Source organism: Anticarsia gemmatalis, chromosome 14, assembly GCF_050436995.1.
Source record: "Anticarsia gemmatalis isolate Benzon Research Colony breed Stoneville strain chromosome 14, ilAntGemm2 primary, whole genome shotgun sequence".
NCBI lineage: Eukaryota > Metazoa > Arthropoda > Insecta > Lepidoptera > Erebidae > Anticarsia > Anticarsia gemmatalis.
The window spans coordinates 903689-923212 of record NC_134758.1 but is presented as its reverse complement, the minus strand read 5'-3'; the positions used below and the strand labels follow the sequence as shown (position 1 = coordinate 923212).

Genomic DNA, 19524 nt, shown 5'->3' with positions numbered 1-19524 from the left:
AAAAAAAGACATCCGTGCATCCTAATTACAGTACTAGCAACAAATCAGCCCCTTAACGCTCTATGAATGATCTCTGAATACTACATCTAAAACCAACGGACCAACCTTGGCCGCACCATGATTTACTTCACCAAAATCTCATTACCATAATATTATCTGCACTCAATGACTAACTCGAACTCGCCGTGTTTGTCTTAATGTGTGCCAATCACGTCAACACTATTAAGATTTGAACTGAAATGGTGTACTGATGTAAATTATGGCAGTAAGTTCACTTGATTTGTGTGATACAGTTGCCTGATACAGATACTGTTTGGTTATGTAGAGCGGTTGAATTGTGTATTGTTTTGTGCATAGGGCTGCTGGGCTACTGTCTTACTTAAGTATTATTTTATAAGCCATTTTGAGGAATAAACTTTACCAATGTTTAATACTAAAAAGCTTTTAATATACGAGTAGGTAGCAAAAAGTAATTAACAAAATATTTTTCTCTAGTGACTATTATATCTTTATAAGCAGTGACTACAAACTTAGTTAAAAATATACTAATTGGATAGTAAATTCATCCTGTACTTTAAAATTGAGATCAAACAATTAATATTAAAAAATGATCAAGGTTTGGTTTTGATTGCAATATTTTCATTATTGCGTAAAACGTCTCACCATATAAATTATCGATTTAACATAAGAAAGTCAAGCAGCTGAATTCATACACCCCTAATTCACCATAGAAATAAAATATATCAATCTTCTTTAAAAGCCATCAACTAAACACTTTTCAAAGAAAGTAGCCGATATTTTTTCCTACAAATAAAGTCTATTAGATTCTTATTTATTAAGTTCCTGAACTAATCGTCAATAGATTTGTCGCGCCTTCAACAATAAGTACTTTTGAAAACATCTGATTGTTACAATTCTGTTCTTGAATTATTTATGGGCACTCAGGAGTCGATCATACACAAACACTTGATCATCCGACGACCTTATTACAAGGCACTAAAGTTCAAATTCGAACGACTTGCAAGTTTATAACACAAATACATTCGAACAAAAAAATCTGTAAACCTTATTGCAATATTTTAAGGTTCAATTTTGAATGTCTTGCTAGTTTTTCACATGTAAAGTTAAGTTGGTGTTTGAAGCTATAAAAGGTATTCTTTCGGTTTAAAATCACGGTACATAAATAAAATTAGCTGCAATGGCCTAAAAACGGTTGCCACCCTAGTTAACCCGTAATGGCGAGGGGCGAAAATATTTTGACATTTATGAAGTTCGTGTACAATGCGAAGGTTTTGCTGGATACGCTTGATTTTGTAGGACTTCAAAGTGCCGGTTGCAAACTTTATGATACTATTGAAAAAACTTTATAGATATATCAGAGTAGTTTCGATAGTCGCAAACCTTATGCAAATTGGTTTTACTTCTCGCAAAATAAACAATTTAAAACAAACGTACTGAAGTCCTAATATCTTTGTCCTAATATCGTGTAAAGATAAATTAATTATTGTGACTTATATATCTGTCTAAAATTAGAAAATATTAGATTTTTTTTAGCAAAAATAACTGTAGATAGTAAAACTATTAATTTTGTTTTAGGATTAAAAGCGTTCAAGTACAATTACTGTACTTCAAAAGTAATTTCACAAAACCTAGACACAACAAACCAATTTTACGAACTACGCTCACCTCGCTCGCCGAACTACGCCCATTCTAACCATATCTATTGATCACACATCTATTATTAAACAGTGTATAAACTTTCAAATAAATCTAAACACATCGTCGACTCAGAATACATAGAAATACAACAAAAGCAATGATTTGTTACTCACACACAAATACATGGGATTTCTAAGCTCGTTTTAAAGAAAAAATCTTTATTTATTGCTCTGTTATGGGGAATTGATAATAATCTTGTAGGTATTTGTGAAGTGCCAGGGAATAAAGTGCTGGAAGATTGTAAAATCACTGATGTGACGATTTTTTTTTTATATAAACCCTATATAAAACTACTTTAGGTCTTGTAAGTAATTTTTATGTAAAACAAACTTTTCCTAAAGAAATTAGTTTGATATTATGTAAATTAACCTTGACAAATTATAGGACTAGCTTTACAAAGGTAAATTTTTGTTACCAAAGCTATTTTCAGCAGTCTTTTTTTAACCAATACTTCTAAGGTTTTGGTGTCAAACTCCTGACACTACTGCGTCTCCCAGGCGGGAAAATATCATCAGCAATTTTCGACAATATGCAAACGTTCATATTATTAGCGTAATTTAATTCAGAAAATCGGCAATGAAATGAAACTACGTCGCCCTAATTGAAGCACGTGACTATTAATTAACATAAAATCTAATCAAGAAGTCAAAACTAAGAACTAATAAACAACACTAAACACCAAACAGTCTCCATAAAGCAACAAGGCGCCATGATTCCATTAAACGGCTATATTACGTATTATGCCTACAATAATGTTTACACCGAACGGGTGTCGAACTAAATACCTTATTGAGCTGATATCTAACACGGTCGATTGTAATAAACACTGCCATTGTCGACTGGTGACTAACCGTTGTTGGTAGACAGTCGCAAAGATTATTTGAAACAGATATTCAAGTAGAACAAATAATTAATAATTTTAACTCAACTATCTATCTATCGTATGGTTAGTGGTCAACCTAGTGTCAAAGTGGTTTAAAGAGGTCTTTTGACATGGCTTAACGACTGTTATCTTAGTTGACAACAAACGGGACCGACTTTTTACGTGCCCTCCGAAGCACGGAGATGCTCAGTTCAAATACCACTATGCAGTCACTCATCTATAGAATGACCGCACCAATGATTGCTTAACCCACAGATCGTTTACCAACCGGTGAGCACAGCTAGCAATGAGCACAATTTAACCTATTAATGTCCCACTGCTGGGCAAGGGTCTCCCTCCCATAATAAGGTTTAATCATTTTCTCTTTTATTTATAAACTTAAACTCTGTTATACCTGACGGTGTAGACAGACGTGCCTGGAATACACCCAGCCTTTCGTAATTGACTATAGTAAGAGGTCGAAAATATTGCCATTTATCCCGATTGTAACATTTTAATAAGACATTTCGCGCCACGGTCCGAATCGCCTTAGAGATTTTTGATAATGTCGTTCTGTACAGCACATAAAATCTATACTAATATTATAAAGCTGAAGAGTTTGTTTGTTTGTTTGTTTGTTTGTTTGTTTGAACGCGCTAATCTCAGGAACTACTGATCCGATTTGAAAAATTCTTTCAGTGTTAGATAGTCCATTTATCGAGGAAGGTTATAGGGTATATATCATCGCGCTACTATCAATAGGAGCAGAGTACCAGTGAAAAATGTTACAAAAACGGGGAAAAATTTTAACGCTTATGTAACGCAAGCGAAGTTGCGCGGATCGGCTAGTAAATCATAATTATGGTCCACGCCGTCACACGGGTGAAGTCGCGGACAAGAGCTATGAGTTAAAAAACAACGTATAGTATAAGAAAATATTCTTTGATAAAGTGAATAGGAGCGATACACCCCATGGAAAGTACCCATTTTCAGACAGTATTTTTAAGATTTATGAAGGTATAAAACCTTATAACAATCTATTCTATATGTCCTTAGTCTACAACTCATTACAAATTCACTATTAATAATTTATCCGGAGCTGCGTGGGTGCCAACTAGACAATGCGGACGCACGCACTAACAATACACACTTTTTATTATTAAATCTGTTTAGTAATAGTGGAGTACTTTTGGTACCAGGTGCACTTATTTAAAGCGAATTCAGGTAGATTTAAAGCTATACATTATAGCTCTTTTTTGGCACATGTCGAATTACATACCAAGTTTTCTAGTCGGAGTCTATGTATCTGCGCATTGAATATACTATTAATTGATTTGTGTTTGCAAAAACTTAAAAACGAACTCTCCTTGGAGGTGCTTCTGTCTCATATGTTTCGCTGCAGAGCAAGAAATCTAATGAAAACAATTAATGGAACAAATGAGAGAAATGTTGTTGCATGGCATATTCCTATAATAATTTCTAAAGTGGTGTAGTAGTAATGAAAAAGATCGCCGATGTAAAAAGTTTCAATCCAGATTACACAATAAACATGTACATAAATAATGTGAAGTAGGCTTGTCACGGCAACTCGAACTAACTCACTGTCAACAATATTAAAACAGTTGGACATAATACTTCACTATTCTAGATTCCGTTCATAACCATTCATCCTATCCATTATAGTCAATTCACAATCCACTAACCAATACTACCAACAAATAAATCATTCAATTATAATCAAACGCGAATTATTCATAAGTGTTCGATAGTAACGATTGTCTCGCGCCGATTCGCGCCGCATCGAGAGATGAATCGAATTGGATCGATGCTATGAATCGATTGATTTATCGAGTTCCGTACCGATGATTTATTTATTTTGAAGTTGACCGCATGATGGATACGATACACTGATCTGACTAATTTATTCCGAGAGAGAGCGAGTCGATATTTTTTTCCATTTTTACTTTTCAAATATTTGTTTTTTTTAGTTGTTATTTTACGTTTGTAGTCAAATTGCGTCCTTTCTCTTTAATCGTAATGAAGATACTTTTTTAGATTCGCACATATTCTTAAAATGGATGTTAGAAATCGTTAAAATATATTTCGATTCGTATTCAATTAATCAATCAAACCAATTTACATTAAATCAATATTTGAGATTTTCGGATATGGTATTCGGGTAAAAGGTTAATTACAAATCACTTTTGGGATTGGCATTTAAAGACAATTTTGGAGCTTTCAATACAATCAGTGCAAAATAAACTTTTGACCTCGTATTGTGGATAAAATGTCTTCACCGTTTCGTAGACACTCATCCAATCAAATAAATTTTACTGTTTTCAATCTCGAGATCTTTTGTAAATTGGCGGGAAATCATCGAGCAGTATATTGTAATGGTAATTAATATATCGTTGACTTTAACAATATCAAATTGGTTTATCATAAAGATTTGATAATCTATAACAACAGATAGTTGGAATTATTTTGATGAACTTAGAAGGTAAGAATGTAAGGTGAGTAACTCAAATAAGGCATATGTCCCAATGATCCTAATTTCGGTTTCAAATAAATAGAAGAGTAGTAAATAGAATGGTCATCGCAAACCATTGGGATTGCAATTATAGAAGCATCTACCCTTAAATTTGACCGTTTCACGACACCTGTCTTCACATTTCGGCACCTTTTTATCTGCGATCAAGAGCATATAAAAATTTAACGGTAACAATAAATTAATCAAAAATTATAATAAGGCTTCCAAGTAACTGTCTGAGAACTTATATTTCATGTAATATTTATAAAACAAAAAGTATCGATTACAAATATTCGAAATGATACGAATCGATTTAAGTGCGTGACATGAAATATTAATGTAACGATTCTTGCGTAATCGATTGATGAAGATGGTATTCGATTATCATAATATCGAGAGGGTATTTTTGCTGACACGAATAATTATCATAGACATTCTTTAAGATGTGTTTTAATAAATTGTTGTGTTAGGTTTTTAATTCGTGGAATTTGTATTAGTTGCACATGCGAAAGTGGACCTGTCTGTAAATCGATAGAATAGATGTTATTAAGTATGGTTTTTTGTTCTTACAATTTGTTAGAACGTGGGTTTAACATTTTACAAAATAAGAATTGTCTTATATAAGTCACAATGTTCGATAAAATAAATTAGATACAGGCACAAATTTATTGCACATACGAACACTTACGATGATACGATTACATGAAGATTTGAAAAATACCTTTGTTGTATGCTGGTAGGTAATAGGATTTAAATTCGCAACTGATTATTAAAGTGTAAAAAAATGAAATATGCTGGAGATTCCATGGAAAGTCCGATATAATTATTGAAATTATTCGGCACATTACAAACACCGTTTACATGCCCTTTAAACCACAAACAACCAAAAAAATTACATCGAAAAATAAAAACAAAACAATTTTAATCACGTCGCCATCTGGGTCACCGCACGGGAACCAAACCCGCGGCTTCAGAAATTACAGATCACGCTTATAATGAGTGCATAAAGCGCCAAGTAAGCTATAAAGAAAACTCTTAATTCATGCAATCAGTGTTTTGGTACCTTAATATCGAAATTTACGATGTGATCTGGGTTCAATTTTGCAAAATTTATACCTCGTGGCCCAACCCCGTTTTTATAATGCCCACAAATTGTATGGCCACGAAATGAGATGTACGTTAGTTCTGATTGGTCGCTGAAGGTTAGGTTAGTAAGTGGGTAAATTTATGGGTTTCGAATTACTTCGTGTTGAACTTATTTTTGAGTTAAGTGTTGAGTTGGCGCTGTGATTTATTTTCACCTTTCGTCGTAATGATAAGGTTATGATGTGTAGCTGACCAAAGTTTTATAAAGGTAATAACTTTATTTTAGTCTATGAGATAGACTCATACTATGTTAAGTAGCTATACATAGTCTTCAAGGTGAGCTTATACTTTTATTTTACTTTAAAATCTTATGTCGCAGAAGTCTATCATAAATATGAAAACAGCAGACGCAAAGTAAACTTTTGTCAACTATATGTCTGACTATTATGAAGTTACCACAAAACTGCAAAACTGGTTTTGATGAAATTGAACATAGATATAAAGAACCAATTCATATTCAAATATAGACTGCCATTTTTTTCCATAATCAACCTATAAAGTACTGAAATAGGTCTACAAGTCTACTAGGTCTACAAGTTGTTAAAAGCACTTTCTTAATTGCCTCCAGCGCGATCAATTTGTGACACACTAATGTCAATAACGTATTCTAATTCCACAAACAAAAGAAAGCGAAACTCTTTCACCAAATTGATCAGCCTACCGAACAGAACGAACATAATTCGTCCATTACCGCTGTAAGGTATATCTCAATGAATTATTGATACACATTTACTTATTAGCACACAAACAAACAAATATGAACAATAGGCAGGAAACAATGACAAAGAAAAAGTCGTTTAATCCAATTACAATGATGTGTGGGTTAGCTTTGTGTGGATATGACTGTAGTACATAAAACCTTAAAAGTAATGGTCAGGCTTTTAGTTTGGAAGAATTTCGAACATTTTTTAATTTCCAATTTTCCCTTCCATTCGAACACCAGTATTTTGTTCTCTTTACCGAATATTATATACTATAATACATATTTCCACATCATCTTATTTTTTATTACACCATACGGTTCACATAACATTATTTATTACCTATTCCTAATGGTAAAAATTTAAGAATATATGACCCGTATCAAGTTTCCCTAGTACCCTATTGCCGATTATGATTTTAATTCTGAAAAAAGTAACCTATGAGATAGAAATGAAACGGCTTAGTGATGAAAGTATAAGAGACAAGTAAATAGAAAAAGCATAGATTTACCTACTCTATAATATTTTTTTCCTTAAAGAATATCCACACTATTCTTTCCACGAGGTCCAAGCACTGCGTGGTCCGGGTGGTCTGTGTTACAGTTTTATCTTCACGACAGTTAAGTAGATCGTATGAGCACAAGTGTATCATCGCTCAAACAATGACTATGTAAAATGGCGAGATAAGTAGAGCGGTTTGGATATTGATTAATGGAGGAAAGGATTATAGGTTCGGTTTTCTGTTTAAGTAAAAGTTTATGATTTGTTAAATGTGTGTCGGGTTGAATTTTAGATTGAGGCATTTTAAGAATTACACGTTATTTTTGATACAAACATTTATCTGATTTTCTTGTAAGTAAAGGTGCTATTTGTATACTACTGGTATTATTAAATATCATATTAGTGACTGGTGATGAATAGCCTCGATATAAATTCCAAAAGGAAATAAAGTAAAACACTGTTAGAACATCATTTTTATTTTTCTTGTGAATACCGAACCTGTGACACATCGTACAATGATATTGGCAAGACGACTACTTTAACCTTTCACGCAATAAATAACTTATTTTATTCATATAATTGCACTTAAAGTTGGTAAATAATTCTATTCTAAGAACAAAACAACTGCTAAAAATAATCTTATAGAAACGTTAAGTAACGTGAATAGCAGTAATTTAACATACGATTAACTAATAACAAAGTGTAGAAAATCATTATGTACACATCTAAATCATTGTGCTTTTTGATTAGTTTTTTGTAAGACTAAATACCCAGTGGTTGGCAAAAAGTATTGGAGAAAAAATGGGTGGATGTGTGATTATATGGTAATGTTGAATTTTGGATTAAAGGCTACCGCGTATATTGATCAATCATCATCATTAAAAAGGAACTATTAGGATTACAAATGAGAGGGTATGTAATGCACAACAGGATATAAAGCTACAAACATTATGTGGCGCTTAGATTGAACTCGTCACGATGTTTTCCTTCACCGTTAGAGCAAGTGGTAATTATAATAATATAATATATTTAAAAATTATAATGATAAATAATAATTGAGGGTACATTGCAGTATAGTCAATAACATTTATAGCCAATAGGCCATTGGGAACTGATTATTATATAGTCGCGTCGTCGTCAAAAACTTCATAATAATAATATAATTAATACTGTTTATAGTCCTCGCGATTAATCAATCACTTACCTTTATAACGCAAAAATAAACTGAAGAGTCTGTAGTATGGTTTTCTCTTTATTACGAACGATTCAATCGTAACTATCAAGGCTCATCCTTCCCTCTTAAGGGGGGAGACCCTCGTCCAGCTGCGTGATAGTAACGGTTTAAAAAAATACTATAAAATCGTATTGACTCAGGACAGCTTCTGAAAATCAAATAACTCTAACCACGCACTACTTTACGTAAGTAATTTTCTAAGTAAGTAATTAAACTCTCCAAAACCCATTACATTTTATCGTCACGCAATAATAATTAAATCCGTCACCTTTGAACTTTAAAGCAATTGTGTAAAGATAAGATAAGATATATTTTCTATTAATATTATTGCTTTTACAATAATGGTTATATAAAACACCCACACGTTTGATATATCGTAAACGGTGAGGTTTTTAGTTTTATGTCATTTTGTGAATGGATTTTTCGGAGTGTAGGCTTTTGTGATTAATTTTTGTTTATGTTCAGGTGGGATTAGTTGGAAAAGGTTGTAGTGTAAGCGAGTAGCGAATAGAAACTAAACGATTGTTTAGTCACGATTCTACTTAAATTTTGCAACAATTTAAAAAACAATGAAAAACATTACAAGAATAAAAAAAAATATAGTTTTTTATAGTAAAAGTTATTGTGAAATTCTTTGATTTTTATCTCATCAATCTCTCAATTTATCTCAAAATTTTATAACATTTTGTTTTTTTGACGATAAAACTTTTTAATCTTACACAATATCGTAATTGTGAATCATGTCTGGAAACAAAAACTCTCTAGACCATATCCGCTTGCCGTAGCACCTCGCCTGAAGCGCCACTAGCGTCACAGACCACACTAATGCAGACTTATCTAAACTATACAATTTAGAACATTTTATGTTTTCAATCGACCTCCGTATAAATGTCATCTGTCAAAATAGTCTCACCATATTGTCATTTAAAAACTATTTGGAATAAAATCTAGTTTTCGAACGCACTTTGCATAGATATCCGTATAATTAACAGTTTTAATACACAATTAGAGAATCTAAATTGATTCTTAGCGTCAATAGATGTTGAAATATTGTTTTTTTATTTATATTTTATTTCATAAGTGCAATTCATTAGTGATTTTATTAGGGGTCTTCGATTCTGATTTGACATTCGCAATTTGTTATAAAACTATCTGGTTTAGTTTTTGAATGTTGTTTTAATTTAAATTGCCTAGAAATGTGCATTTCGTACAATTTTTTAGAATGTTTATCATCTAAATTATCGATTGAGTGTTATGTTTGTATATTTTTAGCATAATAATACAAATAGGAACTATCGGGTAACCGAAACTGGTATAATTTTACTATTAACTTCTGTAACCTACAAAAATAATTTAAATATCTTTGAAATACCAATATTTGCAGTATTTGTGAACTCATTTGAATGTAAATGCTGCAGTTTAAATTAATAGGCTTACAAAGATTGGCTAAATTGTATTATTAGTCTAGAAAATCCAGAAGACGCAAAAACACACCAATACCAATTTCTATGAAAAATGTATTTTTATATTATTCGTTGCAGAAAGCAACCAGTACGATTTATAACCTATTTGTCGAGAAGTACTTTTCGTGAAAAAGTAGTAAACATTCATACAATCTCTCAAACTTTCGCATTTATTATATTAGTAGAATTACTACGAAGCATTTTTAAGGGAAATAAGAAGGAAATCAACCAAGGAATGGTTGGTTGGTAAAGTTGGTAGACTCTCCTAGCACCTAAGTCTTCTTCAATAATAATAAAAAGGTAATGTAATAAATAGTTTGGTTGCGTACAACGTAATGGTGAAGTTTAATGAGCGCTTTTCACCGACAACTAAATGTATTAATCATTCGAATGATTGGCGTTAACATGAACATTATGGCTTTCGTTTCTTTTTTATGCTTAGTGTGGGTAGGGCTGTCGAAGTAAGGAAAGATATTTTAAATGTTTGAAAACATTTCCTGTATTATTTGTTAGACGTAAAATTTGTATTTATTAACGAAGAAGTATTACACACAGGAATGAATTTAAAACTATGGTGTATGGATTATAAAATGTGAAAACATCTGTTCCAACAATTTACGTCATAAAATACATAATCAAAATCAAAATCAAATCATTTATTCATATAGGTCAAATGTTGACACTTATGATAGTCAATGATACAGAGAGTGAATTTACCGCCAGTTCGGAAGGTAGGGCCAATGAGAAGAGCTGGCAAGAAACTCCAGGCCACTCTTTTTAATCGCCAATTAATTTTAACAATCTTTCTATTAGGTATAAATTTTTGATGATGTAAGGAGCTGCTACCAACACTACCGAACACACATAGGTATAATATAAATAAATTAAATCAATATAAAGGTGCTAATAACATAACAAGTGTATTGGAAGCATGATGGGAGCATCTACCTACATCATGATAGTATTGCAGTCATAAGAGGCATCTCAAGAGCATACTATGGCACAAGGAATCGATTTCTTTATTCTGCTGTCCACTCGTTGAAGGAAATTAATTTGACATTTCAATAAATATATTTATGTTTTAATTAACTCTCAATTTAATAAGGACTTTTCTCTCAAAGTAATACTAATGTACAACCACAATAACATAATCGACTATATTCTAAAGTAAAAATATTAAAATATGTTTTCTAATTTCGCCAACCCTGATTTGACCTAAGCTTAACACCGGCCACATTATTTGTAAAACGTTATCTACTTATACTTAATGAAACTATATTCATTGGTTCATCCATTTCATTAGATATCGATTTATCTCAGTTTGAAATATCATACGTTTTCATACAAAAAATACCATACAAAAATGTGTCTGATTAGATTGGCATTTAACTTAATCTAGGGTTCAATATTTCTTATACTTGTTTATAAATTTGTTACTTAATAAGAAGTTTTGAAATTTCACTTTAGGTAGAGGGATGAAAGTATAGTCGAACAGCTTGGTAAACAGCCTTATACGCAAGGTTCGCGGCCGTCGGAGGTGTACAAAATACGTAATTTAGAACACTAGTGACCAGAAGATATTTGTAGGTGACGATGGCAGGTTTGATACAGGTACTTTATTATTAAAATGCAAAATTGTTAATTATATTTTAGATAAATCGTGCATACCAAGGTTCTCTACTTATGTATTATGTCGGACCATAACTAATATTATATGATTAAAAGATATTTTATTGACGTTTTTGCTTCAAGTTGGCCAAGGACGAAAGCTGATTGTCAATGTCATAGGGCAATCTTCTTACGTAAAGTTAAGGATAACTTTTTACATAATTTAGGCAAACTTTTTGTTTGATTTATATGGGCAAACTTGCAGACTCTCTATAATATTATTTTTGATATGTACGATAATCATCACATTTCATCCAATTTACATAAAGTTTTAAAGACCTACCTATATCTAAAATCTTTTCTCGTGATTGACTCTGTATGCCGCAGAACATGCCTTTTGTCGTTCTTGATACGTTAATTTTATTTCTAGCGAAAAGGCAGAGTGATAAACAGACGCATTGGCAACTGTGTTTATTTAAATTAGTAAACGTATAAATAAAACTTTATTTGCTGCAAAAAGGTTTATATAAACTGACATATAAACAGTAGGTAAAATATACATGCATTTAACACCTTAGAAATACGTTATATCATATCAATCAATAGTAATAACTCTCAAACACTACACCGTGACGTGTCAATAAAGGGTCAATAATTGTTCAAACAATTTGACACTAATCACCGTGTCCGATTCAAATCAATTTGACACTGAATCAATTGTTCGAAAGTCTTTGTTTGTATGTTTGTAACAGTATTTTTGTACATATTACATTTTATTGACATTAATTTCGTGTGATGATCTGGGAAAAGGTTTTTGAAATAAATGTACTGTTAGCGTTCTATTGTTTGATGTCGTCACCTGTGATAGTTTTTTGTTTTACGATTTCGAGATTTTGACAAATTACAGCTAAGTCTTAATTTTTTTTTCAGTCAGGTTATCTGGGAGTGCTATAAATAATGAATTAAAAACTATTCAATATTCATTTGACATTAATAATATCGTACAGTCGGTCAAAAGGGTACTTGTGTTTAAAGAATGCTATGACGAAATTCTTACAATTAACTATACTCATTTTCGTAAAGGACCTCTACTTCTTAGCTAAAATAAGACCGTTCCATGATAATATACATTTTAACTGTTTTATGCGTTTTGAAGATGTTCAATTTATTATGCGAATTAGATCATGGTAAATTATATATATATGTATTTTAATGCAATGATAATCTCATTCTCTCAATGAAAAGATCTCACGAAAAATCTACTATATAATAACACCTAGCCTTCAACACTTCGCCATTCCACATCTAATAACAATTTTGAACTAAAAATGTTCAAATTAAACTCCAAGTACTGTAATATGTCGGTAATGACACGAGGCTGTATTATGTCAAATTATTTCAAGCCGATCGAGAGAAGTCAAGGTGACCGATCGTCGAGTTCATCGCGTAATCATACTTTATACCTAGATGGAGGTAATGAGGCGATACGGTATATTTTGCGACGTAATAAATATATAGGTCATCTCAGAAAGTTTGCTACAATAATGCTTTGGTGTTAAGCTAAACAAATATTAATTAAAATCATAAACTACATAGAACTCCTTAGTTTAAGCTATTCAATTAGAAGTCACAATGATTTGTGCTTTGTCAATTTCATGTATTTTGCAGTTTGTTAAGTAAAAATCAAATCGTTTGACCCAATAAGTACAATGATTGTAAGGAATGTATTGTGATTGAACGTAATCGTAAATTGTTACTTAAAAATAATTAAGAAATTTCAAAATGTCTCTATTTGTTTTGTTTCGTTTCGGTTTCTAAGGCTTCTATTGTAAGCTGTAGTCCTGCCCCATTGGTTTAACGACTTTAGGGACCCATGTGACTAAGATACTAATATAATGATAAATGTTTCGATATTTTTTTATTAAACAAGGTCAGATAAACCTTATTAGTTACCTTTCAACAATAGAGGAAACAAGGATACAAGTTGATGCCCTTTCCTTGTTGAGCTATGCTTTTGTTTTGCATCTTAAAATGCCGCATCCAAACCAACCTACCTTAGACGACTGCCTACCGTTGAAATCATAATAGTGGTATAAAAAACACGATCTCCGGTAAAGCAACTAGATGTGTCTTTAATCTTAATGCTCCGACATTAGCGCGGTGTCGCTTACAATGGTGGCCATCATTTATTAACTGCAAAACTACTTAATATGTTATTTATTATGAAAAAAAAAGACAGATGAAGGTAATTTAAGGAGGTAAAATTACGACACATTGGTATAATAGTTAGGTAAAAGTGTCTAAAGCCTTTTCTATATTATTTTTATGTGTATGTGCCATGAATGTGTTACTCGTTCATAAAACTCTGATTTCAAACAATATTATATGTTTACTTGTAAGCAATATTACACGATTAGAAAAGTCCTAAGCTTCAAAAAATATTTCTTTATTATATTACGAACGGACGAACTAAGACTTATTTCATTACTTTTTGTCCCAAACATTAGACCACGTAGTTTGTACATTTGTAATGGCTCGAATATTTGTTTATTAAGTATTTCAAATGTAAAATATTACGAAATAAAGTTTAATGCATAATTCCGAGATGTAATCTTTTTAATGTTATTCAATTAAAATGATTACTTCTTCCAATATATTTGTATTTAAACTCAATGGTACTGCCACACTATTTGAATGCAGGATCAGTCTCATCGCTTTGCATTATTTGTGGTGTTATTACATGTTTGACTGACACAAGCTACCTGTCATCCTGTCATGACGCCGTCTGTCTTATTTACAGTGGTCGAGTACCATGATACTGTAGTTTGCTGCCTCTAGTAGATCGCTAGCGAATATAGAGCAGATTAGGTAATTTAAAACATGAGTATAATAGTTTCTTTTCGCAGAAAATTATGGTATTTACAATAGTAAATAATGAAATTGAATGAAATTATACATCATCAAATAAATTGTACATTGATTTCTATATTTTTACGAGAATTTATCATTTAAAGACCGTAGAGCAAAGACAGAACGCAAGAAAGTCTTTCTAATTGACTTTATTCATATTGTAAAGCATTCTTGCAATGGAAAATACTGGACGGAGCAAACGTAAATTCAACAACGTCTAATTACAACGACCTTTCTATTAAACTTAGCTGAACGATATTTTTCGAGGTCTACTACAGTGACTATAGTTATAATAGGTACCAAATTCCTAGTAAGGCCCAGATCAGTATTATAGCATCTCTATAACGATCTCTCATTGTCCATGATCCATAATAACATTTACCTTAACGATACACTTAGAGTCAGCCTTGTGTGTTTATTATTAATAATAACGTATAATAATGTACATTATTATTTTTATTTTGTAATCAATAGTGCTGAATGGTTTAATTTTGCGGTCGGTGGTTCTAGGTTAATTTGATAATGCTTTAGTTAGAAGGTTGGTGTGGAGTTTAATTGCACTGACTGTAGTGATCGAACAATGAAATAAAATTACTTTTAGTTAATAAATAGGTAATGTCTTAATAACTTAAGCAAAAGTTTCAATATTTAAAAAAATAACTTGAAGGCTTAAGTTTTGCTTTCATTAAAACGACCAGCTTGTTAAATGTTGTAATGTGAATTCAGACTACCTCTTTAGTTTGGGCGGTACTGTATATGTATAATTCTATTATGTTACAATATTCTCAATAGTCCCTAAATCCGAATAATCCCGGAATTTGGTAACGTGCCTAGGATACGGGTCGTATCCTGGGCACTTAGCTGTATCATACGGCTAAAGGCTCACCGCCTGCTACATGGGACTAAAATGAAAAATAGATGGCGAGACTACACGTCAAATTAAACCACTAACCACATGGAGAAGAAAAGCGCAGTAAAGTCTAAATGTTTTATAAAAAATATCTAGAAAAGATTACAAGACTAGCAACAAACTACACTATCAGTCTGAGAAGTAGAATTCAAGAGTACATTTCATCAACACCGACGCAATACGAATTCCGTCGTAATAAATGTACACGTGCCATCAAAATTCGTTCAATAAACGACAAAAAATTGGACATCAATCTTGCGAAAACTACGTCTCAATTTAAGTTAAACCCAAGCATTATGATACAGTATCATCACTTTTTATCATAGTCATAAAATCCTTATTTATTCCACATCATTAATTAATCTGAAATCAAAACAAGTAACGAACAAAACGCGACCCAACTAACCTCAATTCATACTCATTTGACGAAACAAATGTCTGTCTGTATGTTACGCCTTTACTACCGTAACTGTAGAACCAATTCTCATGAAACTTAGCATGGAGAGTAAAAGATCCGAAGTCAAAAAAGTTTATTTATTTTAAAAGTCAATCCTGAAGATGCTAAAAAAGGAGACTTTGTATAGCACGCGCTAAACAATTTTAAGACTCTGAGTATAGCGGCATATAGCTGCGAAGAAGAAGAAGAAATATAAAGTAAGAAGTAGTTTAGAAGTTTATCTTAAAAGAGGAGAAAAACGCACCAACGACGGCATTCGTCGGTTTCGTGAGCGGAGATGTAGGACTTAGCTAGTTCGATATAATGCAAGTCACAAGTTTTTGTCGTTCGTTATATCCGCAATGAGATCACAAGGTCCCTCCGACCTTGCGACTTGTCGTGTAATCGTGTCGCTAATGCGACAGAACTGTCGCACGCGATCTAATGACATTTCAAATGTCGTTTGTCGCGAAATTGATACGTAATTTGGACAATTTTCAGTTTCCACATTTTGTAATTTGTAATGATTTTTCAAGGGTGTTTTGTAATGGGATATAATTTTGTTTTGTTTTAAATAATTCTGCCTGTTGTTTCGGTCATCATTTTGAGATTAAGCAGTCGTAACCCGATTTGAAAAGTGTAGGACTTACGATTGTATAATGTTGGTACCTATCAAGCTACTGCGCTGCAGAGGTGCACTCTTTTAAAAACCTCTTCCTAGTTACAGAGAATTGATAGTTATGTATACAAACATTGTTAGTCAATGTTTAAGAAAAATATAATTAATCTTAATTTGGGTGAGACAAAATTACTTTTTTGAAGTAAATAACCACGGCTTCGTTACATCAGAGGTTCCTTCCTTACTCTACAATTACTCTTAAAACACGTTTAACTTTATATTAACTAAAACATATTTTCCGAAACCATTAAAATAAGTAGGTACACAGAATTCTAGCGCCGCTATAAAGTATATTTCTACAGTCTCAACTCTTAATTATAACGCCACTTCACAACAAAAACCTTAACATCCCAACCGCTTTAAACCATAATAAAACAACATTATAAACCAACTTCTATTAGTACAGTACATGATTGTAAAATGATTGATACGTCTGATTTCATTTGCTCATATGAACTTGCTTGGGTCAAGAGATCGTGGGACTACACTCGCGGTCGACCAACAATGTTCGGCCTTGCAACCATAACCAGTGTAACCTGACCTCCAACACAATTGTTCTACAGTAATGAAGTATTAATTGCTGTAGGATATTTGTTTTTGTGTCTGAATGAGTTTTAATCTAGCGTTTCGTGGAAGTCATCTAACGTTGTAATAACATCATTAGGAAAACTGTTTCGTTTGTAGATTAAACTGGATTTCATTTTAATCGTCTCTCTTAGTATAGATTCTCGGTTAGCTACACATAAATTTGGGTTGGCATTTACGATTCAGCAATATTTATCGAACAACAAAACTGTCGTGTAGTTCCTCCGGGCCCGATTGTTACAATTCGGTTTAATCATTCAAGCCCGGCGATAGTGAGTGGCATTTTTCCTGAAAATTGAGCCGACTGATACCAAATATATATTATATCTAACAAGCCTAAATTTCGTAGTAATTAAGTATGACTGAGTGAGAATTTTTACTCGGTTTGATGGCTCAATTGAGAAAAAATATTGACGATAAAGACCTGAGTTGTAAGTTCTGTAGTTAACACGTTAATTTTTACTGACGTTCTAGTAAAACTATCACCCAATACCGTATGTGAATACCCAGCATAAGACCGATCTTCCACAAGCTCATTTTAGTGTAAGACTAGGTCTACATCGAGCAGAACGAAGTTATTATCTGTGCGAGGGGCGTGAGTTCGATCATCTGCCCTTTCCCGCGTGGGCCGGACGAGGCGCATCGCTAACGTGTGCAAGAGTTGAGAAGAAATGGATAGGCTGGTTTAAAATTAAGTTTGACCTCATTGTGGGATATATTAAAAAATATAATTATTGGCACGGCTATTTGTAGACTTTTTCAAGGTTTTTTAGACTATGACTAAGTAAAAGCTGCTTTACAACTAAAGGTAACATTTACAGTAAGTAAGTGATTGTTTTTTTAATGCCAGCGATTTACCCACATGGTCTTTAGATTAGGATATGGATCAATTAGTTGACAAAGACAATTTAATAGTCCATGCAATCAGAGTAGAAAGCAAAAATTGGCACCTCTACACTAGTGACTGGATCTTCCCCAAGCTAAAAGCTTAGTATAATTTCCCATCATTGTCTCGTAAAAGTTGCTTATAATAAAGTAATAGAACCAAACATGTTCTTATTAAAGTGTCAATATTCAATTTCACCAGTACTTTATTCTCTTAAATACCTTTACACCCTTTCTAAAACATTCCTAACCGAAGCACCTCCATCATTTCTACATCAACACCATTAGAGGTGAACTTGAAACACATTCAGCGATACCGACCGCACTATACGGATACTATACGGACTAAATCGTGTGATAACCTTAGCGAAATGAACCGCGTTATATTTTACTGCTAACTAGAGAGCGCGGATAATTTTACTGGCTCATATTTTGTTCAACGTTTAAACTTGAATATTGCAGGAGAAAGGTTCTAAGTTGACATATACTTTACATATTATTTATGTACATGTATAGCTTAGAGTAGAGTTAGTAAACGATCAGCGGGTTAAGCAAACTTTACTGCACGCGTCCCAAAGATGGGTAGCCGCATCGTTGTTTGTGATGAATGTTTCCTTGATTTGAAGCGTACGTAAATCGATTATTGTTGTTATTAGGGTTTAAATTGTTAAAAGCCTTCAGGTGACTTGACCAACTTTGACGGCTTTAATTGATAAAGAAGAATGAAAAGGTTTTGTTTAAGAGTCTTGGTGGTCTAAAGGTAAGACCTCGGTCACATGCGTATCGTGTAGAACTGTGGTTATAATGTCGTCCAGGGTTTGATTCTAGATTTACGATGAGTTTACAGATTTGGAAATAATAAATAATGAGTGCATTAATGTAGAATGAAGCTTGCAAATTCTGATTTATTTTAAAAGCTTTCAGTTTGGTTTTAAACGTATATTGATACAACGTTTATCATTGTAAAATTTTTACCCGTCCATTGAGACAAAATAAAGCCTTCTAACCTCTCTCCTCTCATAACTTAAACCAACAAACAAACAAACAAAACGACTTCGCGTGTAGTGAAAGAGCTGCGCTCAATGGAACATCGCCCATTCACTGGGAATCGAATCCCGATACCATCCATACAGGGAGCTGGGACACGCTCAGCGCTATGTGAAGGGATTGTTCAGAGATTTCGTTTTATTTCTCAAGTTATTTAAAGAAATAGACGGATATTGGAAAGTAGATAATAGTAACTTTAAGTCGGTGAATTTATTTTTAGTACTGTTATACAATTATATGAATTTTATAACAACTCTATATGAAGTTAATCGTATATCATATCTCTGGTTTGTTTTCTACATATTTAA

At 32.6% G+C, this 19524-nt stretch overlaps 1 protein-coding gene across 1 annotated transcript in view; it reads right to left on the bottom strand.

Annotated features, from left to right (window-relative positions):
• Positions 1-19524, bottom strand: part of LOC142978348 (uncharacterized) — a 486788-nt gene that overhangs the window by 154358 nt on the left and 312906 nt on the right. The gene's annotated exons all lie outside the window — the stretch shown is intronic.